The sequence below is a fragment of the Ambystoma mexicanum genome, chromosome 14, assembly GCF_040938575.1.
Source record: "Ambystoma mexicanum isolate Mex_15411 chromosome 14, UKY_AmexF1_1, whole genome shotgun sequence".
Lineage (NCBI taxonomy): Eukaryota > Metazoa > Chordata > Amphibia > Caudata > Ambystomatidae > Ambystoma > Ambystoma mexicanum.
The window spans coordinates 87,773,800-87,798,268 of NC_090940.1; the positions used below are offsets into that span (position 1 = coordinate 87,773,800).

Genomic DNA, 24,469 nt, shown 5'->3' on the forward strand with positions numbered 1-24,469 from the left:
CATTCAGTCGCCTCCAGGGGTTGCTGTCTTGCCCTCATCTGCTTGAGGCCTTCAAGTGTCATCACAGCAGACACTCAGAAGAAAAGCCTGTTGAAGGCCTGCTCGACTTGGCACCACAAGAACATGTACAATGAAGATCTTCTTGAGGACTGCCTCTATTGTCTGTATATCGACCACGATTTGAACAACTGTACCATCTGTCAGTTGTTCTCATCCAAGACCCGTAAGGATCACCACAGGAGGTTAGTGACTTGGTTGGACAACGGTGCTGGGACCTCTGACTCAGCCTCTGTCTGTAATTATGCTTCTGCAATGCACAGCAGACCTCTTAAACGCTCTCCCTCATCAGAGAGGTTGAGGTCCTGTGAATAATCTTTCCAGGAGAGGGTGAAAAATGGAATGATGGCTACAGTGGCCAGAATGTCCTCAGCACCTAAATGTACTTCAGAGAAGCGCTGCTCGTCCATGGCTGCTGCTCTCCTGTCCATGCCATCCTTGTCGATGGCCCCGGTCGGCCCAAGTCCACTTCGGTGACCACCTCATCGACGACCAAGACGATTCTATCCACCTTGACGACCACTGAGTCAATTTAGCTGACCCCAACCACCTCTTTGATGATCAAACCAATTCTGTTGACAAGTACCTCCTTGCCGATAACCAGACCTGTTCCAAAACTCTTGGTTTCTCCATCTCCAGTCTTTTCACCTCCCAGACCATTACGTCATGGTCATGTTCTGGGCACTGAAATCCTTCAAGCCTCAGCTGCAGAACCTTGTGGTTTGGGTCTTCACGGACAACAACACCACCATATTCTATATTCGCAAGCAGGGAGGGGCCCGCTTGCCGATTCAGTCAACAGGTCCAAGCATTATGGTTGTGGCCACTGGTGCACATGTTCCGGATTCCCTTCCAACTACCAGGGATCCACAATAAAGTAACAGACTCCCTACACAGGGAGCTCGGATCCTGCCACAAATGGGAGCTTTGGCAAGACCAGATTCTCTGCCTCTTCTTCAAGTGGTGACATCTAGAGATCAATCTATTCATCATGGTGACCAGCAAATAATGCCCAACGTTTGTGAGCAGGTTTCCTCAAATGGGGAATCTGGGATACATACCCTAATTATAAATTTGCAGGGAATGCCGCTGGTAATTCTGGCGTGATACCAGCAAACTGACTTACCATTTCCCCCGCCTGATATCCCGGAATTACCAGGATATAACAGGTGGCAGAATGGGCGGTTAATCTTCATTCCCTGTAGTCCCATAGGACTCCATGGGGGATTGCTGGTATTTCCTAGCACCAGTAATGCTGGTGCCAGAATTACTGGCTGTTTTTTACCAGTGGGGACCTGATTTACCTCCAGCTCCTGGCTGGTGGTAAATCATGGAACCCCCACCAGTAACCTGTATTTTGCTCGTCCTGGAAAAATGGCAGTCGCGGAACTACCGGCACTTTCACCAGCATTTTTCCCTGACTGCAAACTTGTAAAAAGGGGCATATTGTTGTAACAAGTCGGAAGGAATGCTACTCTACACTTTCCCCCAATTCCGCTCCTACCCGGAGTTCTCAGTGTACTCAGAGTACAAGGTTGCAAGATGATTCTGGTAGCCCCGGCCTAGCTGAAGCAAATTTGGTACTCACACTTGCTTCAACTGCTAGTGGCTACTTACATCAGGTTACCCATGCTCCGACCTTCTCGCTAGAGACCCAGCATCCCTCAACTTGATGCCCTTGCTCCTACAGCCCTAGAGTTTGGAAACGTACCGCTACCTCCACACTGCCGGGACATCGTGCCTATGGCCTGGCCACTGTCAACGCTGTCTTGCTACAAGAGCAAATGGAAATGCTTCACTATCTAGTGTACAGGTCAACGCCTCAACCTGTTGCGCATTCAGGAATCAGACATCTTACCATACCTCCCATCACTGGCCAAGGCTGGTTTAGCACACTCTTACATCAAGGTGCCTCTAGCAGCTATTTCCCACTATATGTGTACCCCAGGTACTCCTTTTCTTTGGTCTCACAGGATGGTCAAAGAATTCCTCAAAGGACTGTTTCACATCTTCCCTCCAGACCGAGCTCCTGCTCCAGGCTGAGAACTCAACGTTGTCCTCTCAAAACTTCTGTGCCCTCCTTTCGAGCCTCTGCACAGAACCTCCTTATAACTTCTCTCCTGGAAAACTGCAGTCCTAATTGTCAATACTTCTGCCAGACAGGTAGGTGAACTGCAGGCTCTTTCCTGCAAGCCTCTATACTTGACTTTTCATCAATCTAAAGTGGTCCTTCGCTCAAACCCTTCCTTCATGCCAAAGATTCCTTCTTCATTCCACCATAATGAACCCATGATATTGCCGGTGTTCTTTGGGTTTACCACATCTCCTGCAGAGTGATTCTTGCATTCCCTGAATGTAGCCCAAGCCCTCAAGTTCTATGTGGCTCGCACTAAAGAATTCTGCAAGTCATCACAATTGTTTGTAGCTTTCGGACCATCTGGCAAGGGCAACGCCCTTTCAAAGTCTTACATTGCAAGATGGCTATCGGCGAGTATTTCACACTGGCATCACATGATCAACAGGCACTTCTGGAGAGACCAAACAAGGGCTGTGGCTTCTACTACGGCGTTCCTCTCCGGTGTTCCTCTGCTCAACAACTGCAGGGCAGCCACATGAAGGTCGGTTCATCGCTTCACAAGGTTCTACTGCATTGATAAGTATTCCAGGGAGGAGTCCAGGGTCGGGCAGCCATTGCTTCACAATCTGTTCACGTGAGGCGAGTTGGTTACTTCTGTTGAGCTATGCCTCTGCACGCCTTTGATTTTATGTATGTACTGGTTTGTAATCTTATTCAAACAGCATGTGAATCTAAGAAAGATCCAATGCTGAAGAAGGAATAACTTACTTACCTGAAACTCCTGTTCTCCAGCATAGGTATCTTTCATAGATTCACATGCCACCACCCACACCTCTCTTATGGCTCTTCTTGGCTCATACTGCCACATCACGTGTGTTGACCAATCTGAAGTTGCCTCCAAGGGTGTGTAGTTAAAGGGACCTGTCTTATTGGCTGTGGGCAATATGACCACACATGACTCTCATAGAGCACTAGAGTGACAAGCAGTTTAAAAATGTAAAGGTAAACTGTTTTAATGTCACTGAGAATTCCCAGCCTGATGACGGGGAATATTCAAACAGCTTGTGAAACGATGAAAGATACCAATGCTGGAGAAGAGGAGTTACAGGGAAGTAACTTATTCATCAGCTCATAGAATTATTGAATTGGAAGCACTCTCCTCGGAGGAGCCTGATATTACCTTTCACAGGCATAAAGTGCTGCTTCCAATGCATCCTTCTTTGCACCAAAAGTGGTTTCATCGTTTCACATCAATCAGGGGGTCCCTCTGACGTAATTCTTTCCGGACCTTCAGACTGAAGCAGACCAAATTCTGCATTATCAGGATGTTCATAGAGCCCCGAGATTCTATCTTGAGAGGGCTATACCTCAGCAAGCATCAGATAGGGTTTTTGTCATGTTTAGTGGTCCCAATCCAAGCAGACAGGCGGCAAAGACCACCATAGCAAGGAAAATTGGGATCTCTATTACCCATAGCTTTGACCTTCAGGGCAAACATCCTCTAACCAGATTACATGCACATTTGACAAGTGCATAAACAAAGCAGTGACTTTTCAAAGACATGTACCATGGGAGGCAATAGGTAAGGCGCCCATTTGTGCTTCCACATCAGCCTTCTGCAGGCACTACTCGCTTAACAGCAGCTCTAAAATGGGTGCTCAATTTGGGTAGGCAGTCCTGCGCACATTTTTTTTATCAGTTTATGATTCGTCCACCTGGAGAGCGATAAATTGCTTGGTACTATCCTATATGTATATAGGAGAGGGTACGGTATGTAGAGGTAAGGAAACATTCTTCACCATACTGACTCCTGTACTCCTACTACTCCTAGTCAGAAATCCCCTTCCCTCCATACACCCAAGCCCCTAAAACTAACAAGTCCTTCTGCTCCTCTTAATGGATAAAGGGACTGAGTGCTTAGACCGTGTGGGGCCTAAGTCAAGGGCAGTGCCGGATTATCCATTAGGCCAAGTAGTCACCCGCCTATGGGCCTCACTCCTTTTAGGGGCCCGCATCAATGGATCAAAATAAAGCGATACAGAAAATTCAAAACATACTAGGAGAACATTTGCGTGGAGGGCTGACATTTCGACTGCCTAGGGGTCTCCACAGGGTTTAATCTGGCACTGGAAGGGCGTGACTGCCCTACGCACGTGCATCTCACCACCACATGCACATTTTCAAAGGTGGAAGGTGCAATGATGCACTCAGGCTCCAGTCTTGTCCCCACTCTGCAGGAACTCCCATAAGTATGGAGGAAAGGGGAATTCGGACTGGGAATACCGTTGGTCACTGTGGTAAGTAAGATTTCCTATTTGGCTCCGTCTGTCTCCCTGTCTGCAACTTTCTGCCTCTCTCCCTCGCTCTCTCTCTCCCACTGCCATACTGGGTAAAGAGACAAGATGATACGCATCAGTGGACATGCCGCCGCCAAACAGGGTGGCTATCGAAGAGGCGGACCTCAGGCTGTTGACTTTAATTTCAACGTGAGAGCATCCAATGGTAATGCCCTCTCATACTAAGTGATCCAGTGTACTCTCTCTTTGAGTCTGTAGGCCATGAGCTTTGGGGGAAATTAATTTGTAGGAAAATATCCAAAGGAAACAATCAAAATGAGCATCATTGAAAGTGAGTTCAATTTTGATTGACCAGCTCTGGTTGAGATCCAGTCATCAATGGAGTGGATTGTAAAGAGCTAGCGATGGTCCAGCCTCTGTTCTAGAAATCTGTAGCCCCAGAGACCTTTGCTTGAGACACTTGCCTGCTAGTGCAGCGAGATGCCCCTGGCAAGGTGCAGCAGCTCGCCTGTGCATGCTTCCATTCCTGAGTCCTTCTGCACATGCCCCTCTTTCTCTCACTACCTTCTTCCCATTTCTTGTCCCCATCAAAACCCTTTTTTGCTTCCCCTGTTTTTGCTTCCACTCTAATTTATCTCCACCCATTTTGCATCTGTTTTTTTCTATCGATGATTCATTCTCTCCCCTTCCGCCCTTTTGCAATGTTACCATTCTTCCTACTTTTCCTTGTGACTTTTCTCTATTTGCTCTGATCTCCATGAATCGTCTTTCTCTTGTTCTCCACACATCTCTCTCTCCTCCTTCTCTTTTTAAGTGTGACGGATGGGTCACCGGCTATCGTAGTCTCTGGTGGCAGCCTCCTGTAGAGAGATCTCATGATCGCGATCTATTCTTCCTGTCACGACCTATAAAGTGTCAGGTGGCTTTGGCAAATCCTCTTCAAGATGAATGTGTTGTGTGGGTATCCGCTCTCTTATGGGGGCCATGTGCTCCTTTATTTTTTCCAAATCATACTTTAAGCGGACAAATCAAAATAACTTTTTTTTTACACTTAGTGTGCATGGCTTGTGGATCTCTGTATTTGCTGTCGCATACGCAGGTAGGTTCTGCTGACTCAACAATACAACCCTTCCCACGTATATGACGTATTACTATGTGGTAGTGTAATACTGGTAGTGTCAGATTGTTTGGTAGCATAGTTATTGCATAGTTAATGCTGAGTGATTTAGTGACAATATGTAGCCATTCAGGTAGGTAGAGTAAACCGCATGAAATGTGTATGTTGTTAATTACTTTTCTCATGCCCCACCACTTTAACCCCGAATATGGCTGCATACAAATCTAACATATTTAAAATCTACCAGAAATGTTTTCATGGAGTGAGGTGGGACTTACGTTCCTCTGCACACTCCTCTCAGCCCCCTCAGAAAAACACCCCATTTGCAAGACTATTGCAAATACCCACAGTGCTGCATGCAGTGTAACACAGGTTACCCAGAAGCTCCAACTCACCACTCGATTCAACCATCATCAGACTCCTATCTCCTCCAGACTTTGGATGGCGCACCTCGACCCAGTTTAGTGACCCCCCACTGCCTAGATATACCAATAAATCAAGTGCTTTCGATGCCAAGTCAGAAGCCTACATAACGACCCAGCAGATCACTCTTGGTTACTGCTGTGACCACGAGCGAGCCTATAATGTCCAATTCTGAATCCAAGTATGTAAGGTGGTGCATTTAGGATTAGACAGCACTATTGTATGAATAATCTAAGGCACCTTTAGTAAGTTCAATGTCCCTAAAGGTTTATTATCTGGGACAAGCCTTTTGTGATACATCATTGTTTCTCCAGTGTCATATCTTTGCTCATTTACAAAAAATGCTTTTTGGGTCAGTTCACTGCAGGGCAACTGGAAGGAAGTGAATAGGAGAGCAGAAGTGTCACTAAGAGAAAACGGGTCACCCATCAGCCAGATGCAATTATTACTGTCTTGTTGCGTTTTTAGTAGAGTAGCCATGTCTCCAAGCCCAGGTTCAACCAGTCTGGAGGGGGAGTGTCCCTGATCGTCCCTGAATGGGTCCCTGCTACTATCATACCCACTCAATCCTAGTATTCCTTTGAATGCTTCATCTGTAGGCTTTGTGTCTCTCCTACCCTTTGTCAGGTCCTGTACCTGGGTCCGTGAAAGCTGCTGAGCCCCCGCAATCCCCCAAAGCCGTGGAGTGAACTACTGGATAAAACAGCAGATCTCTCCTCAACTCTAAGGGAAAGGGGGAAATGGAGAAAATAACTTTAATAAAATTCTTGTAGACGAGAACCTGTAGAGACAATAAACATATTACATTAACATCTCATTTGTTGGTACCTTTCTCCTTTATTTTCCCTCTACGTGTTTAAGGAATACCTGTTCAGCCTCTCTGAAGATCTGAGAGACTTGTAGTATGTCTGCTTGTTTAGTTTTGAATAATACTGAAGTATTCTGAGTTCTTATTGTCCATGACTCTTATGCCAAAGTTCATGAAATTGTTTCTTTTGAAATAGGATTGCATTAACGTTTCCTTATATTAGGTTTTCTTGCATTTACTCTAACCAAAATCCTTCACTTGGGTTATCCGGAGCTGGAGAAGTTGCAACAACGTTTTTTCATATGAGTTCACTCAATTACTATCAGCCAGACCAAGTATAATATTGTTATATAACGCGCACAGTTAGAAATGTTTTAACTTAAATCCCTTTCACAAGTTATTTGAGACATTTCCTTTTCATAGTTAGAATAGGTTAAAAGTTTTGTTAAACATTCTCTTTTACCAAAGAACAAAAAGAAATGTTCGATTCAAACAGCGTTTTCTTATTGCACATGCGTTTTTTGAACCTGATGCACAACACCTCAAAGGCGCATGCGCGAACATATAGTGTTCAATAAAATCACATTCGCGCTGACGGAAACACTAATTGAGATCTCTCTGTCAAATGCGCGAATGTAATTTTTTTTTTAAAATTGTCTTTATTATTTTCGATAAACAACAATTGAGCAACATAACTTCAACATCCCCCCCTCAACTCCCTCCCCCTCCCTCCCTGGGGACACGTGTGCTTTAGTACAGGGATTACATTATGCATTAAAGATATCTCAGATCTTGATGTTGTGTGGGCACCACTGTTCCATATAGTCTGATTGGAGGTACTCCAGGACTCCGCCCCATTCCTTTGCAAACCTGTCTCTCGTTCCCTGGATTGTGTGTGTGATTTTTTCCATCGCCATCTGGGCCCAGACTCTTTGGAGCCATGCAAAAATCAGCGGAGTGTCTTTTTTTTTCCAACTATGGGCAATTGTTGTCCATGCCGCTATAAGGAGACCCATCAGACTTCTCCATTGTGATTTATTATATCTTCTTGCCATGTCATCTCTTATTCCACACAACCAGACACCCTCTCCTAATTGTCCCACATCTGGAAATATTTTGCCCATTTCTCCCTTAACTTCTTCCCAGAAAGGCCTTATTCCTTTGCAAGTCCACCAGATGTGTTTCCAGGTTCCCACCTCTCCGCATTCCCTCCAGCATAAGCTTGATGTTTTCGGGAACATAGTGTGGAGTCTCTCTGGGGTGTAGTGCCACTGTGTAACTATTTTTATCCACATTTCTCTTGTTTGAGCAGATCTGGTCATTTTTGGAATTAGAGTCCAGAGGTCCTCCCATTGTTTCCTTGTTGGTTCCCACCCCAGAGTGCTGTTCCATTTAATCATATATGACCACTTAATTTCTTCATCCTGTGTATTCATAAAGGAATATAAAGTAGAAACCCATTTCTTTGCCCCTGAGCTCGTCGTAACATATTTCTCAAATGGGGTGAGAGTTCTCGTTGCTGCCTTCGTTATGTCCGGGGATCTCAACCAATGTTTGAGTTGTCCGTGTCTGTATTTCTCCCGAGTGGAGCGTGCTGCGAGTGGGAGGCAGGATTCATATGACCTAATTTCATTGTTGATGAACATTTCCCCAATTTTCGTTATTCCTTCCTCCTCCCAACAATCGTATGCCCCCTGCTCCATCCCCGGAGGGAACTGCGGGTTTCTACAAATGGGGGTGAATGGACCTCGCGTGGTGGTCATTATGCCCCTTCGAGTTTGCATGTCCCACGCCTCCATCGTTGTTTTCATTATTTCGCTTATCCCTATGTTGGGGTGTCTGTGCTGTTTCTGTTTCCAGAGTAGTTCCACTAATGGGGTTCTTGCCACTGCTCTGTCCTGTGCTGCCCAAATCGGTTGTGGATCATCGCTTAGCCACTCCTGTAGTACCTTTAACTGTGCCGCTTGATAGTATTTCTGGACGTGAGGGAGCGCCAAGCCCCCCTCCCTGGTTGGTGAGGACATGACCGCTCTAGCCAGTCTTGGCGTTTTCCCCTTCCAAACAAAGGCTGAGATTACCCGGGATAGTGTTTTAAAGAATAATCTGGGTACCCCTACAGGGAGGGCCTGGAAATAATAGAGAAGTTTTGGTAGGATGGTCATCTTTACCGCTTGGATCCTGCCCCACCACGATATCAGCAAAGGGTTCCATCTCTCCATATCCCTACGAATGCTTGTGAGGAGCTGCGGGAAGTTTTTACCATAAAGCTGTTCCACCCTGTGTGTAAGTGTAATTCCCAGATATTTGATGCCATCCTCTTCTAGCTTGAGATTTAGTGCCTTAGCTTCTCTGACAATCTCTCCCCTGTCTCCTGCCAAAATTAGAATCTCCGATTTATTTCTATAAATTTTTAAGCCTGAGATGGTCCCAAATACTTCTAGCTCCCCCACAGCTGCCGCCAATGTTCGGCCCGGTTCTTCTAATGCAAGCAGCATATCATCTGCATATGCGGATACCTTGTGTTGTATGCCTGCCATGTCTATCCCTTTAATATGTGTAGCTTCTCTTAATTTCAGAAGTAGGGGTTCTAGAAAGATAGCTTATAACAACGGGGAGAGCGGGCATCCCTGCTTTGTTCCACGGGCTATGTGTACCGTTTCCGTTACCTCCCCATTAACGGACACTCTGCAAGTTGGGGCGATATAGTTCGCTCTTATTCTTGCAATGAAGTTCTCCCCAAATCCCATGGAGTGGAGTGTCCTAAAGAGCAAGGACCACTCCACCCGATCAAAGGCTTTTTCTGCATCTACTGCGAGTAGAATAGCCGGGGTCTGCTTTATACCAATTTTTTCAACCAAATGAATTATCCTTCTCAGATTGTCGTGAGTTTGTCTTCCTGGGATAAAGCCCGACTGGTCCAGATGTATTAGCTTCGGGAGTAGAGGGGAGAGCCTGGTGGCTAAAATTTTCGTGTAAATTTTTGCATCGATGTTTATAAGGGAGATAGTTCTATATGAAGCCGGATATATAGGGTCCTTCCCTGGTTTGTGAAATACTAGGACCTTCGCCTCGTTCATTGTGGGGGTCACTGTGCCACTATCTTTAAATGAGTTTAGGAGCTTGGTCAGGACTGGAATCAGAAGATCCGCATATTTTTTATAAAAGGGGGCCGTGAAGCCATCCGGGCCTGGGGCTTTATTCATTGGGAGGTTATTTATTGCTTTTTTGACTTCCTCTTCTTTAATTGGGTCCTCCAAGGTCTGCCTGTCTGCTTCTGAGATTTGTGGGAAGGTGAGGGATTTCAGATATGTGTCCTGTGCGTCTGCCTGTGGGTGGTCAGTGGAATAGAGATCCTGATAGTATTCTCTGAACACTTCCCCTATGTCTTGTGTGCGCGTGTGAAGTTCCCCTGTCGTGGCTGTGATGCATTTGATCATGGTGTCTTTCTGTTTTGCGCTGAGTTGTCTCGCTAGCAACCTATCTGCTTTGGTTGCTTTTATGTAGTACCTTTGTCTTAGGTAACGTAGGCTCCTTTCCGCACCTTTTGTGCGTAGCACCTCAAGTTGACCTTGGGTATGTCTAAGCGTCTTCTTCAGGTCTCTAGAGGGCTGTGCCACGATTTTCCCTTGTAGTTCGGTTATTGATCTTTCCAGTTCCTTTTCCCACATAGCCCTCTGCTTCTCCTTTGTGAATTTCAGTGCCATTATCTTCCCGCGGATCACAGCTTTAAACGCCTCCCAGACCGTGCTCATAGAGACCCCCCCCGTGTCATTCTGAGTGAAGTATTCTTCAATCATTTCCCTTATGGATTCCCCCGTAACCGCATCCCGGATAATGTCCTCCGGTAACCTCCATTTCCACAGCCCTTGAGGTTTCCCCGGGAGTTTCACCTCAAGCCACAGGGGTGCATGGTCTGAAAGTGCAATTGTCCCCTTTTCCAGCCCCTGGATCTTGCCCATAAGCCCAACTGAAACCCAGAAATAGTCAATTCTTGACACAGTGTTATGTACATGTGAAAAGAATGTAAACCCTTTTTGCTCCCCCTTCAATTCCCTACACACATCATTCAGGGCAAGTTGGTCCATCTGTTGTTTGAGGCGTTTCGACGGTGCCCCGTGACCGTGTGCACAACCCGTGCTCCTGTCCAGTTGTGGGTCCCATGCCATATTCAGGTCACCCCCCAGGATCACCTCCCCCCTTGCGAAGGATTCAAGTTTTCCTAGAGTGTCTCTCAGAAAACCATCCTGTCCCACATTGGGCGCGTATACTGACGCGAGAGTGAGCCGCTGCCCCTCCAATACCACATTAGCAAACACAAACCTTCCCTCCTTATCTACCATGGTGTCCTCCAGTTTAGCGTCCCTTCCATCCCTCCTTGCTATAAGGACCCCCGATCTTTTTTCAGTCGTGTTGGCCTGGGCCCAAATTTTATATCCCCTTATACGGATTTTCTGTTTGTCCTTTGTTCTTATGTGGGTTTCCTGTAGGAGCAGGAGGTCCGCCCCTTCCCTTTTGAGAATTTTCTCCAACTTTACCCTTTTCGTGGGGTGGTTCATCCCCCTTATGTTATAAGTTACTATGCGGATTTTCCCCATTCAGTAAGGCATATGTTCATTATGCTTGGCGTCCCTATCTTTGCCACTATGCTGATTTTGTGTCCCCCTTCTCCTTGTCCCTTTCCCCTGAACTCCCCCCCCCAACAATTAACCATAAACCAAACAAGATGCCCCCGAGCAGGGCGAGGGTCCCTAGTGTAGCGAGGGCGTGGGGGATCCTAAACCCCACATTACCGATTGTTCTTACCGGATTCCAAGCATGGTGGCCCTTCCCGGGCCGCCGACTCTGCCTCTCATGTAGCGGTCCTTATTCTCACCTTCCCCCCTCGCTGTTGTCTTCCGTGGGTGCCTCGTGGGGGTCCTCGGCATACCTCTTCTCGGTCTCCGATCACAACATTTTCCTAAGGCCTTCTCTTCCCGTGTTTGGCCTTTTTTGTTTGATCGTTTCCCATCCTTTAGGTCTTCTCCTTTGCTCCCCACTGGACCTTGCTTGTTCCGCTTCCTCCCCCTCGTCCTGGAGCCCCATTATGTTGAAGCCCTCTTCCCAGGAGGTTACTCTTCGCTGTTTCCCCTCCCAAGTGAAGATCAGCCCAAATGGGAAGGTCCACTTGTACCAGATTTCCTTTGCCACCAGAGCCTTGACGAGTGGGGCCATTGCTCTTCTTTTTTGCAGTGTGATCTGGGCCAGGTCCTGGTATAGTAGAATTTCTTGTCCATTCATCCTGATGTGATCCATTTCTCTGGCCTTCCTCAGTATCTGCTCTTTTTGTGGGTATGAGGATAGTGCCACCAAGACGTCTCGTGGTCTTTCCCCCGGTGCTCCGGATCTTTTTGGTCCTACCCTGTGGACCCTGTCCACTCCGATTATGTCTGTATCCGGGGCATCCAGAATGTCCCTAAACACTTCCGTCACCGCATTCTTTAGATCTTTGTCCAGCACTGATTCTGCCATATTTTTGATGGGGATGTTGGATCGCCTGGAGCGGTTCTCCAAGTCCTCGCATTGTATCTCCAGGTTATGGGTAACTCTCACCAGGTGTTCCTGAGTTTCGCTTGCCTGCTGCGTTTCCTCTTCCACTCCCTGGACCGTTCCCTCCAGTATGTCTGTTCTCTCCTCCAATTTCGCCACATCCACCCTGAGGTCCTGAACCGCCTGTTTCATGTTGTTTTTCATCGTCGTGAATTGTTCCTGAACTGTCGACATTAATTTTTCTTGCAGATCCTGGAACCATGCTTGCATGTCATCCTTTGAAGGTGGGTGGTGTGGGTTCGTCTGCGACATGGCTTCGCCTTGTTGATTGTCCTGCGGCTTCCCTTTAGCTTGTGGCGTAGAGTCCGTTGACCATAATTGTAATATGTTAGCTTCTTGCCTTGCGCACTGTGGGGTCTGTTGGGAGGCAATGTTCTTGTTTTTTGCCCTTGACATGTTCCGTTAGCTTGCCTGGGCAGGCGTGGGCTCCTGAGTTGCCCCTGCGAACTGTAATATGTTCCCTCTGAGGCCCTCACTCTGCTGTGCTGTTGGGGATTCTCGATCTCTCCCGCCGGTGGAATTAGCGTCTGGTGGGGCCTGCTTAGAAAGGCCTTACCCCTATGTGTGTTACTCCCTTCGTTCCCGTCACGACAGCCATGGGGTTCCTTGCCGGACTCACAGATTTGGTTGGGTCTCTCTCCTCCCTGTTGTTGTGTCCCCCCAGTCTCTAGGCCTTATCCGCTTTAGCGCCTTTCTTACTGCCGACGGGTTCGTTCCTCCAGGCCCCTCCGCGGGCCACCGATTCTGCACCCCTTCTTGTGAGTCGGTTTCTGTTCCGTTTGTGTGCTGTGGGGTTCAGAGGGAGACCTCAGACCCCAAGGTCTACCTCCCCCCAGGGACTCTCTCCAACCGGCGCACACCTCTCAGGCCTCTGGGGTGGTCCTCCACCTTCTTTCAGCGCTGTGTGCGCGCTGTCCCCGGTGGCTGCGTATGTGTCTGCTGCTTCACACTCTTTGGGCGCCATATCCCTTATGCCGCCGCGCGTATTGTTAGTGGGCCTGCGCTCCGAGTGTCCGGTGCCGGGTGTCTTCTATGGGGAGATATTGTTCCCCTATGCTCTTCTGCGGGTTACCGGCTCGGCGCCCCTTGCTTTGCGAGGCTGTTGATCTCCGGCTGGCACTGAAGAGTTCCCGGGCCTCATTCCCTCAGCCGCTGCGTTCGCCTTCGGGGAAGTTCCCCACCAGCTTCCCTTCTCCGGCCTCCTCTGCGCCCGCACCAAGCGGGAGGCTCCCGTCTTCCCTCAGCGCCGAGTGCGCACTTCCCCCGCTGGATGTGGATGCCTCCACATATGCCGCTTGCGTGCCCGGTACCTGGTGGCTACCCCGGGATTGGGGGAGGGGCCGATGCGCCCGCTCCACGGTCCTCTGCAGCCGTCTCGTTCTGTTTCTGTCCCCGGTGGGAGAGAGCCCCGGCGACCCGCCTGGGGGAGGGTGCCCGTCCCTGCCGCAGCGCCTCCTCCTCCTCCTCGCTTGCGTGTGCGGCGAGGCCACGGCTCGTCACCAATGCTGCTGCCGGCTCGGCTGGCGTGGTTTCCCGATGGGGGATGGGCGGTCGCCGTCGCCATCGGTTCCCCGGCTTCCCCTGCTCCGTTCCAGACCAGTTTTCGAATCGGGGGCTTCAGGGGCTGAGGGGGAGGTGATCCGCTCAGTGGATTTTCACGTTCCGCTGCTTTTAAGTGCTTATTTTGGCGGCCCGGGGAGAGCGCGGTTTAGACGCGGCTCAGCACCCCGGCGGCCATCTTGGAATCGCGAATGTGATTTTATTGAACACTGTATGTTCGCGCATGCGCGTTTGAGGTTTTGTGCATTAGGTTCAAAAAACGCATGTGCAATAAGAAAACGCTGTTTGAATCGAAGGTAGTGTCTCTAAGATTTCTCATGCGCGATGACGGAAAAACTCATCCAATCTGAACCGTCACTCGCGCATGCAGACTAGTCTATTAACATTTCATATGCGCAAGACGGGAAACGAAGCAAGCCGTCTCATGCGCATTCAAGTAAACATGAAAGAAAATTCCATTAAATACAATCGCTAAGAGCGCTTGTTCCTGAAAAGAAAAACTTTCATCTAAACAGCGAACAAATCGCAAGTAATGTATCAAATAGCAGTTTACATAAATGCTTAATTGATTTATAGTTGTGTGTAAATAAAGCTTCGTGCTTCCTTGAATTTAAACAGTTCCTAAGAGCAGATTCAAGAAACAACCTCAACTAAATACCTAAACTACATTAAATGTTCTGCTCTTTAAAGTCAAATTAACTTTCCTCTCAGAAATAGTTTAAAATTAAATAACTTCTCAATCTTCTCAAGAGCTTAATTGCTGCGCTCCCACCAAAGTGTCTGCTTGTCTTGTCCCACGATGAATGTTCCTCCAAAACTAATTCAAGTTCAAAAAGTCTGTTTTTTCTAGTTACCAATATTAGCCAAAACACAGACTAAAGGAAACAGGACCTTCCTGCTTGAGGTATGACAATGAAAGGCAGTTTAGAACCTTGGAAATGCTCTCAAGTCTCATCAGCCTCCAATCACAAAATAACATCTTGACTACCAATCAGATCCCTGATTGATTCCCTTCTTCCTTCCCACCATGCTGGATTGGGACACTCTCCTTCTGGTAAAGTGATAGTCAAGGAATATGAAGGGAGTATTCAACATAAACATAAATTATCATTGAAAACAAATTATTAATCAAATGAAATGAAGACTGACAGAGAAATTAAACCTGACACCCTTTTGCTTACTCTCGCCACCATCTACAGGCCCCCGGACCCAGTGTCCCTCTTCCTTTATGAATGGGTCGACCTCACCTCTTCTTTCCTGACCTCAACCTCCAAGTTTCTCCTCCACGGAGACTTCAACATTCATCTTGACTCTTCTGATGTGGCCACTGTACTCTTCCGCGACCTCTGTGTCTCACCTTTCCTCACGATTCTTCCCTCTGGTCCGGCCCACTCAGCCGGACACACCTTTGATGCACTCATTTCAGCTGACATCCCTATCTCTAACCCTCTCACTACACCTCTCTCCTGGTCTGACCAGTCTCTCCTCTCCTCTCACCTGGAGCTCCTGGGCTCCCTGGCTAAGCCTCTGCCTGCACTGCCAGTCTCCTTCTATGTCATTCGACCAATGAAGCGAGTGTCAGTTGCTGCCACCTTCATCCCCCCTCCCACCCATGCTATGGTCTCTCCCACCGACATAGCCTCACTAACTTTCACCTCTCCATCTCCAACACCCTTGACATCCTTGCCCCTTTCATGAGGACCCCCATAAGGCCTGCCTCCAAGCGCAACAGCAGGTATGATTCCAACCTAGCCTCTCTGAAACGCAAGTGCAGAGTGGCTGAATGGAAATGGCAGGCTTCAAGCACATCCACTGACAAACAGGTCTGTCGCCTGCTCCAAAGGCAATACCGTCTCTCCATCCACTCCAAGAAGAGGGCCCATATCCAAGCTCGCATCTCGGGGTCCACCAACAATATGGCTGAACTGTTCAAAATCTGTAAGGGACTCGCCAATCCTACTGCAGTTTCCACTTCTCCTCTTCCATCCCAGGCCCTTTGCACTGCACTGGCCTTCCATTTCATAACCAAAAAACCCAGGACATCCTGTTCTCGCTCTCTTATTCCCCTCCCTACTCCCCCACCTGCTCTAAGGCCTCCTTTGGCCCCCCTCTCTTCTCGCCCATAGCACGGGATGAGGTCTCTAAAGCTACCCGCTCTATGAAAGCTCCTGCAAACAGATGCTCCCCTGCTACTCCAGAACTATTAAGGATAACATCTCCTCTTTTGCTCCTGCCCTGGTTGATTTCTGCAACCACTCTGTTGCCACTGGCTCCTTCGCACTATCCCTCAAGCACTCTCTTGTGCACCCTCTCCTAAAAAAAACATGTGCTGACACCTCCTGCCCGGCTAGCTACCGCCCTGTCTCCACTACTCCCTTCCTGGGCAAACTCCTGAAAAAGCTGGTCATCTCCCAACTGACCCACTACACTGTATCTGTTGGCTTTCTCCATGACCACCAGTCTGGCTTCAGAGCATCCAGGGGCACGTAAACTGCTCTCCTGAACACCCAGGAAGACCTGTTCCCAAAAATTGATTCCAACTCTCCTTCTGTTCTCATCCTCCTTAAAGTGTCCTCTGCCTTTGACATGGTCAATCATGCCATCCTCATAAAGCAAATCCATGATTCCCTTGGTATCACCGATCTGGCACTGGATTTGTTGACCTCCTTCCTATCTAATCGACCTTCCCAGGTGCAACTGGGCCCTTTCCTCTACTCCACCTCACTCTCTCCCTGCGGCATCCCTCAGGGCTCTATCCTATTGCAGTGGCTTTTCAACATCTACCTTGCCTCTCTGGCCCACTCCTCCTTCTCTCCACATTTCCGGTGTTATCATGATGACACACAGCTTTCGTTTAAGCTTCCCTCCACTACCTCTTCTTCCTCTCTCATCCCAGACTGTCTGACTGCTATTCAGGCATGGTGCACGGCTAATGATCTCTGTCTTAATGCCAGTAAAACCGAGATCCTTCTCATTGGGACCCCTGCTACATGTTTCTCTTCCACTCTCTGGCCGCCCCCTCCTTGGCCCCTTCCCCTCACTATCTCATGAGGCCAAAAACCATGATGTCATCTTTGACTCTACTCTCTCCTTCTGCCTTCACATCACAGAACTTGCCAAGAAGGCCCACTTTCATCTTCACCTCCTCAGGGGCATTCTCCCATTCCTTACCTTCCCCCAGAAACTCAATGTCTCCAGAGCTCTGGTTCTCTATAGGCTGGACTACTGCAACAGCTTCTTCCTCAATATGCCTCTTTCCTCTCTTCGCCCCCTTCGACTAATCCAGAATAGGACTGCTAGACTTATCCTTGGCCTCAAGCCCAGGGACCCCATCTCTCCAGCCCTAGAATCTTTCCACTGGCTCCCAGTGACTGCAAGGATCAAATTCAAGACCCTTTGCATTATCCAAAAGGCTTTCTGGGGTCTGGGACCTCGCTACATCCAACTCTCTCTCCCTAAATACCTCCCTGCTAGAGTTCTTCGGTCCTCTAGCTCCAACTCTCTGCAGATCAGACGTTTTTCCAAGCAGAGAGTGGGTGATAGATCTCTCCCTTCGGCAAGTGCATCCCTCTGGAATGGCCTCCCTGTCCCTCCCAGACTAGAGGCAGACCTCCTTAAGTTCCTGAAGCTTCTCAAGTCTCTGCTCTTCTCTACTTCCTCCCCTATTGCCCTCCCTTGCAAAGGCCCCCTTATGCCTCTGCGACTGGCGGCCTCGTCCCTTATGATTCTTACAGGGCACCATGCCCTCCATGACCAGTCTATAACAGCACCCCCCTAAACCAGCACTGCCCTTTGGGCCCCTTTCCCTGACTAGCCTGGTGAGTTGGGCATTCCTCCCGATTCTGGTCCACCCCCTGTCTTCGCACTTAGAGGGTGTTCTGCCCCGGCATCCCCTAATACTTGCCCCCAGCACTTGCCTAGCCCCTGGGCCCTTCTTCCTTGTCCCACCTACATTCTATACTCCTCCCCTGACTGTCACCTATGCCCCAGTCCCCCTTGCATTTCTTGTTACTGCACTTGCACAATCCAAATGTCACAAGGGCTAGTAGGACCTTTATTGTTGTTTTTCTCTCCACCCCCCCCCCCCCTTTTTGTCTTGTGGCACCTGAAAAAAACATTTTGATGTATAGTGCACCTTATAAATAATCAATAAATAAATAAACTTAAAGTTGATAAATCTGAACTGTAAACAAATAAGATGGAACGTTGTATGTAAACCTGAGAACGAGAATAATAATCAGTGAATAAAACTAACCTGGGAAGATGGGGGAAGATTCAAAATCTCAAGAGGGATTACTTGGAGAGTAGTAGAATGAAAAGAGTCTGAAATAAGCAAAAGAGAAAGAGATGAACAGAGGACCAAGATAACTCTAAACTAAGATGGGGACATAATAACAATCATGAGGGTTTAACCCAACCAAAAGAAGATATCATGCAAGCTTGTAAAATAAGCCCACAAGACAAGGAAAAAACCCAAGACCGTATCCAAGAACTGCAATCCCTGGTACAGAAGGTGGGTAGAGACTATTTGAAAATAAGATATTAAAAGAACACGCCTGCTTCACCAGGAGAAGGGAGTAATTCTCCTGGCCTTAGTTTGTTTGAATAGTGGTGGTCCGATAGGGTTGGTTTTTGACAGTGGACTTTCTTTTTGATTTGGACATTTCCAGATGACTGACGAGAACCTTAGTTAATTATATATTGGCAGGGAACACCCCATAGTTACAGGACCTTGCCCTGGAGCAGCCTGACTGAGGCACCAGAGTGCCTGGCTGACCCTCTTCAGGGTGGGCTCACACACACAGCAGGCTCTGTTGGGCTTGATCGAAACAAAGAAACACTCCACTCTAAAATGGCCACAGGTGTGGCTGCCAGAGAAGCATCCGACCTCCAGGATGCAAATATCCTGCCTCCCCCGACCGACCATTGGCCAGCAAACAAAGAAAATCCATTGGCTGCAGAGAGCCGGCAGGCGATGCAGGCTCCCTCTGAAGGCCAACTCTCAAGGCCAGTTAATTTCATTCCTGTCTTGCCCTGTCATGCCTGGGTCACAGCCCCTACAACACTGGTCACAGCCCCGGACAATCTGCGCACCAGGAGCATGACCTGTGCCGACCCGATGTCCATCAGCACTCAGCAGATGCATTGCGTGCCGAGCAACTCCTAACAAAACAAAGGTAAGCCGCCGTCTGCTATTCCCAATTGTATCCTTGAGCCAATGTGCCTGCCACCTTGTGCTCTTTCTACATACGGCTCTCATGTGCCATCATTATCCCTCTGCCGGAACCCAGTACATTCCTCCCGCCAGCCCTCCCTTCTAACTTCCACTGCATGAGTCGTTCACAGCCGTTAGACCCCATGCGCATCTTTTACACGCCGGGTAAGTCCCCAATTTACGAAGCCTGCATCGCCCAGCACGCCATGATCCTCAAAGGCACGCTACCTGCAGACCCTGCACCGCTTCAGTGCCTCAGGCCCCTTATGGGCGCTGTACCGCCCTCCCCGTATGCCGAACTCGCCAATTCCCACTCCAGCCATTCTGACTCCAGCAAACTTTATACTTAGCTACCTTTCTACGATACTACAGTGAGGCTGACCGAAGCACACTGCCCAAAAAGGCAATGCTGATAAACAACCAAATGGAATGTGTAAAAGGAGGAAAATCCCCTTCGCCCTTCTACAACCCCTTCATGCACCGTACCTCGCCCAGCCACCAGTGACACACATCAGAAACACAAACCTCAGGTGGCACTTTTGTCACACATCTGACTCTCCACCTTGAGTCTGGACCCTAACAGTCTGTCATCTACATCCAGACCCCCATAGCAGTGTGAATATCCAGAGCTCCCTTAGGTTCCTGCAGCCCACCATTGTCTGGAACAAATGCCTGAGTGGGCCCTCGTCAATCGCCCCAGGCCCAGACCCAAAAGAAAAGCCCCTCACAAAGTCCCTGCCACATCTAAGTATGCCACTAGCCCCAATGCTAACCCCCACAAGCCACCTGGTTACCCCCTTATCTCAGACACTACTGAATCAGCACTGAATTGCAAATGTACAGCCTCACTTAATCCCAATAGCAACTCCCCATGAACCACTCCACTCCAATGCGCCCTGATCAATGCAAGGTCCATCTCTGCCCTTGCCTTGGATATAAATGACCTGATAATCTCTCTAAATCTAGACATCCTTGCCATCACGGAAACCTGGCTACACTCGGCCTCCGGCCATGCCCTCTCAATACCCCAAGGTTTCACTATCCTCCACTGCGACAGACCTGTGGACTCGACAGGAACAGGAGTGCCACATCAATTGGTTGGAGCTAAAAGCCATCTGGCTTGTGCTCAGAGCATTCCTCCCACTTCTCAAGGGCAAGGTTGTCCTCTTCCAGACAGACAACTCAACCAGCATGTACTATGTCAACAAGCAGGGAGGCACCAGCTCCCCTCCACTGTGCAGACTAGCAATCAGCATGTGGGAATGGACCCTGGAAAACGACATCTACCTCACGGCAGTCCATCTTCCGAGGAAATCCAACCTGGAGGTGGACAGGCTCAGCATGTTGGGAGCGGACAATTACGAGTGGCAGCTAAACGACCTTGTTGTTCAGGTGATCTTCAACAGATGGAGTCTCCCCCAGGTGGATCTCTTTGCCACCTGGCACAAGAAGAAGTGGCCTAAGTTCACTACCTGGCAGGGACAGGGCCCCAGCTCCCTGGGCAATGCCTTTCAGATTCAGTGGAACGGTATCGCAGCATATGCCTTCCCGTCCTCTCCCCTGATTCACAGAGTGATTTGCAAGATCAAAGATTCTCGCCAGATCAACATCATCCTGATTGCTCCATGGTGGCCGGCCAGGCCATGGTTCTCGGAGCTGCTCAGCCTCTCGGAGATGCCTCTGTTTCATCTTCCGACGGGCCCAGCACATCTTCTGGCGCAGATGGGGGGCAGGATCATCCACTGCGCGCCACAGAAACTTGCCCTCACAGCATGGTTCCTGAGCAGGTAACGCTAAAACATCTCAGCCTTTCTCACGCTAATCTGGAAATCATACAGGGCGCAAGGAGCAAGGCTACCCATGCACAGTATAAGAGTAAATGGACCAGACTCAGCCACTGGGCAGATTCCAAGGAAATCGACCCATTAGCATGTACTCTGGACGATGAGCTCTCCTTCTCGGCGCATCTCGCCCACTCTGGCGTGCAGGTGGACACCTGTCGCACTTACCTCGCTGCCATTGGGGGCTACAGAAATTCAGAGGAAGGGGTCTTCTCCTCATCCAATCCGATTGTCAAGCAGCATTTGACGGGGCTTTCAAGGCTCTACCCGCCCATCAAAAGGCCACACCCAGTGTGGGACTTGAATATAGTTTTAGGCGCCCGGCACACAAACCGTTTGAGCCAATGGCATCATGGACATCAGGCTGGTCACCATTATGACGGCCTTACTAGTCGGCCTCACCTCAGATCGCAGAGTCAGCGAAATCCAGGCGCTGGTTGTCTCAGAACCATATACTACCTTTCACAAGGACAAGGTAGTCCTACGGACACAACCAGCATTTCTGCCTAAGGTGCAGTCTGCTTTCCATTTCAATGAGCAAATAGTCCTCCCTACTTTCTTTGCCAACCCTAAGGATGAGGCACAGAGAGTTTTGCACTGCCTGGATGTCAGGCGTGGCTCGAAATTCTACCTTGACAGGACCAAGAGCTTCCGCAAATCAGATGCCCTATTTGTCACTTTCGATGGTGCAAGACCAGGCGATCAGGCCTCCATAGCCCGCTGGATGGTCTCGGCCATCAAAGAAGCATACAAGGGCCAGCACAAGCCGCTTCCGGCTAACATGCATGCCCACACAGTCAGGGCCAAGGCAACTGCCATCGCATTCCAGCACCATGTCCATTGGCAAGTCATAAGCAGGGCGGCCACCTGGGCCACTCCCTCAGCTTTCTGCAAGCATTACTGTTTGGATGCCAGTTCTAGATCTGATGCAGAATTCGGACAGGCGGTTCTCTGTAACCTATTTGCTTAAGCAGGGTCTCCTCTCCACTCTGGGGCTACATTCAGTTGTAATCGCCCATGCAGTATCGAGGAAAGGGGATGGGACGTAAGAGTAATTATAAGTTACTCACCATAGTGACTAACGTACTCTTAGTCCAGAAGTCCCCTTTCCTCCAAACGTACCTCCATCCTCCCCCCTAATTTTACTGGTGTCATTAGGCAATGTTCATTCTATTGTTGATGCCTCATGGGGACCGAGGTGTGGCGCTGGAGGTCTGAGTCAGGGCAGCGCATGCTCCCTGGGCTGCACCCCAGTGCACCTCTAAATTTAAAGGGGAAGAAGGTTTATCTGGTGAAAAAGATTCCGTCTTCCATGCCTCGCGAGGGACTCTCATGCAGTAAGAAGGAAACAGCAGTATGGACTAAGAGTACGTTAGTCATTACGGTGAGTAACTTATAATATATTCACTATTCTTAGGGCGCTTGAAACCCCCACCAACCCACAGCCACCATCACCAAAAATGACTTATGTTGCACAAACATTCAAAATCCATGTTAGCCAAAATCAACACCCTCCAAAACAAAACAGACTCGAAAAAAATCTCTGCTCAGTCCCCCAGGCAACCTGCCTCCTCCCACAGTGGCCTCCCCCTTCCCCAATATGTCTGACCTCCCTATGTTTCGATTTAGCTATATATCTGACAATGAGGTCAAAACCATTGTAGAAGGCCTCAAAGCCTCAAGATTCAAGGGAGACCTATGCCCTGCAGACTTAGTTAAGGACTGCTCTAAGGTCCTCACGCCTCTCTTCACCTCCATCATCGATGCATCCTTCGCCACTGGTATAGTCCCGTCCAGCCTCAAGGAAGCCTGGATTCTCCCCCTCATCAAACAACCCACACTTGGTCCCACTAATCCCACCAACTACCGCCCATCCACTACAGTTCTGTTCCTGCTAAAAATCTTAGACAGCGCAGCCTACCTGCAAATCCAGCATTACCTGGAAGCCAATCACATTCTGTGAATCCACCAATCAGGGTTTCACCCTGGTCACGGCACAGAATATGCCTTCCTGGACCTTAAGAATCAACTGGATGATATCAGAGATGAGGGCACACCTGCCTTACTCGTCCTTCTTGACCTATCAGCTGCCTTAGACTTGGTGGATCACAAGATCCTTTGCCACCATCTGACATCGGCAGCAAACTTCTCACCATAAGCCATCTCCTGGATCGCCTCCTTCCTCTGCGAAAGATCCATAAGAGTATTCGAAGAGAATGCTACTGCCCCACCCGCACCCATCTCTTGTGGCGTGCCACAAGGATCACTGTACAATATCTTCACGAGACACCTTTTCCTCCTCCTGGATTCCATTGGTGTGTCATATACTAACTATGCGGATGACATACAAATATTGCTCCCGCTTACCGGCAACTACATGGATGACTCGATCTCCCTGAACTCGACTATCCAAGCATGGATGGCTGCACACAGTCTCTGCCTAAACAATGAAAAAACAAAACTCCTACTGGTGACCTCCCCAGCAGTGATCAGAAAACGTGACCCTCACTAGTCTGCCTTTGTCATCGAAGGCATTGCAATCTCAGTCTCACAGTCAGTGAAGACTCTATGAATGTACCTGGACGCAACACTCTCCCTCTCACGCCAAGTAAGCTCCATTGTCTCATCCACAGCCTACACAACTAAGCTCATTAATGCTCCCAAACCCTTCTGATCCTCGTAGAGCTGCCTCACAATCGCCCAAGCCACTGTTGGCTCAAGACTTGACTATTGCAACACACTCTTTGCAGGCACCTCAGAACACAACATTAGAAAAATGCAGGTTATCCAAAACAATGCCCTTGGAGCGGCTCTGAACAGTTCCAAACTCAAACACATCAGTGCAGCAAGAAGAAAAGCACACTGGCCCCCTATCGGTGAGAGGATTCGATTTAAAACCCTATCAATTACTCACAGATGGCTATCACAGGAAGTCCCCCCACCTACCTTGTGCAGAAAATGACGAGAGCTACCTCGCTCATACCCACAAGATCTACTTTTGTCCTTCACCTCACCCAGCAGAAATTCAAACGAGCAAAAGCGGGAAGCAGTAGCTTCCCAATCATCACAGCCAAGCAGTGGAATCTATCCCCGCCATCTATGCGAGCAGAAAGCTCTTATTGGGCCTTCCGTTTAATCACTAAAACACTACTGTTTACTTAAACTCTGAAATCCGGATCCACCTTTTCCTTCTATAATGTGGTTTGTAATGTGTAATGCGTTTCCTACTCGAGACAGACTGAGTACTGTGTTTCTCTCCTTAGAAGTAACTGGTCATGAAAAGCGACTTGATGCCAGAGGGCTTAGTGCGCTGCACAAATGTAAAAATAAATAAATAGGCCTTCTTATTATTTTATAAAACATTGTTGGAAATGTCTTCAAAGTGTCCATGTACTTCTTCTGACCCGCCACAGAATTTAGTGATCGTTATGTTCAGATGATATTTGGAAATCGAGCCACAGCTTAATCTTCTGTGACATCACACTGGT

At 48.7% G+C, this 24,469-nt stretch overlaps 1 protein-coding gene across 7 annotated transcripts in view; it reads left to right on the forward strand.

The window, feature by feature from the left end:
• The window catches only part of RYR3 (ryanodine receptor 3), a 1,751,462-nt gene that overhangs the window by 767,487 nt on the left and 959,506 nt on the right, over positions 1 to 24,469 (forward strand). The window lies entirely within an intron of this gene.